Genomic DNA, 2,248 nt, shown 5'->3' with positions numbered 1-2,248 from the left:
AAAATAACCAAAAGTATCAACATATATCTCGATTATCTTAATTCTCTCCACAAACCAGTTCCACAATTTGAAAACCATAAAAAATCACAAAATCTACAATTAAATCCTGCAATTGAGCACTATTCATTATTATCAACAATCAAATTCTCAAAATCCACCACATAAATCACCAAAACTTCAAGCACAATTAACACAATTTCAAAAGTATTGAAGACCAATCATTAGTTACCAACAAAAACTCTTCCAACATAATCAATGCTCTCAAAAATAAGAATTCTTGAAGATTTGGCACTTACTTGGAAAAAAATCTACACTTTGATGGAAGAAAGTTGGTAAAACTCCTTGAATTGTGCATTTGTTGAAGAAACTTGAGTTTTTGAAAAGTTTTATAAGTGGGTTTGAGGGATTTTTTTTTTGGTAGAAAGAGAATTGAGATATTTTTGGCTAGGGTTTGAATATGGGAGGAAGAAAGAGAAAGAGAGCTTAAATAAAAGGAGAACCCTTGACCTAGTGCCCCGGTGCTAGAGTTACTGCCTTTTTCTTTTTTTAAAAAAATGAATAAAAAAAAGAGGAAAAGAGATATTCGTACTACCTGCAAAAAAGAAAATAAAGAAAAAATTAGTAGATAAAATTAAAACCAAAGACTAAATATTGTAAAACTAATAAAACATAAAGAGGACTATTAAAGAAAAATGACAAGTGTGGAAGAAATTAGGTTATCCCTCAAGAAGAGCTTTGTTTATAGTCATCAGCCGGACTCTCCTTCAGGCTTAAATTGATTCAGAAAGAATTATGGAGGAGTGTTGACAATCGATGTCACCACCCTAATAATGGTTCAATTGTTGCCCATTCACCTTAACTTTCTTATTAGTCTTACCATCAACAACTTCCACTGCACCATGTGGGAACACTCTCAAAACAAGAAAAGGTCCTAACCACCTTCATTTTAACTTGCCTAGAAATAGCTTCAATCAAGAGTTAAACAACAACACATGTTGGCCCAGCCTAAAGTGGTTCTCAACGATCTTCCTATCATGCCACTTCTTAGTCTTTTCCTTGTACATTTTGGCATTTTCATAAGCATCCAATCTAAACTCATCCAATTCATTCAACTGCAATAAACGCCTCTCACCAATCACTTCTAAATCAAAGTTCAACTTCTTAATGGCTGTCAATTAAAATTCTACTACACAAATATATGTATCGAATAGACAGTATATTAGCAAGCAGAGTATCGATCCAATAGGGAATTGATCTAAAATTTTACTAAGTACTAAAATTAGAACAATTTAATTTTATTCAAATAATTAAAATCTGAATTCTAATTGAACTAAAAATTATGCAACTAAAACTAATTTAATTAAAAATTAAAGCAACAAGATAATTAGGCAAACAGCAAATCAAACAAGCCTAGGATTACAATATCCCTCACACTTCATCTAAATCTTACCTCTCTTCCTTAACTTATTTCAATGGGTTGAATTGCTAACCTAGAGTCCTAAATTATTTATAAGGGTCTCCCAACTCATCTTATGAAAATATCTATTTTAACCAAAACACTATATCCCTATGTGAATTGAAATTAAAACAAACTCATTAAGTTCAGGCTCTAATCTGGCTACCTATAGCCTATAGGTATATCCCTATCCTATACGCAAATCAATTAATATGATCATATGCTATCTCAATTTTAGCCTACACTAAACTCCCTTTCCCAAGTTTGTTTAGGTTCCTAGATCAATTTAATTGGTGGCCAAGCAATTAAAAGCATTAAGAACAAATCAGAATAAACAATTCAAATCCCATTAAAAATAAGCAAGAAAGAGATTAGAAATTTAAATTACATGTGAGTTCAATTGCAATCCCAGAAAAATAAATTAGCTCATAATATCTAATAAAGACAATATCCAAAGAAATTTAGCCATGAATCCAAGTCAAAGAAAATAAGAAAAACACAAAAGTAAGAGAGAAAACAAATAGTTAGAGCTTTGTGATCTTGATTCTCCCTCCAATTCTCTTATTTTCTTGCTTTGTTCTTGTCTTCCAATCTCTAGAATAGTTGCTTGCTGTCTCCCTCTCAAAATGACTGAAAAAGACCCCTTAAATAGGCTCTAAATAACCAAATTTCCAAAATCCCGTCAACTTTTTTTCTTTTTAGAAAGTCTCCCGGTGCTGCGGCACTAATTCTGCAGCGCTGCAGCGCTGATCTCTCTGGAAATTTGTATGTGTGCTTCCTTTCATCCACGCT

The sequence above is a fragment of the Theobroma umbraticum genome, unplaced genomic scaffold (genome assembly GCF_002168275.2).
Source record: "Theobroma umbraticum cultivar Fairchild unplaced genomic scaffold, ASM216827v3 scaffold_146.0, whole genome shotgun sequence".
Taxonomy (NCBI): Eukaryota; Viridiplantae; Streptophyta; class Magnoliopsida; order Malvales; family Malvaceae; genus Theobroma; species Theobroma umbraticum.
The sequence above is the reverse complement of the archived record's forward strand: the minus strand, read 5'-3'. Positions refer to the sequence as shown.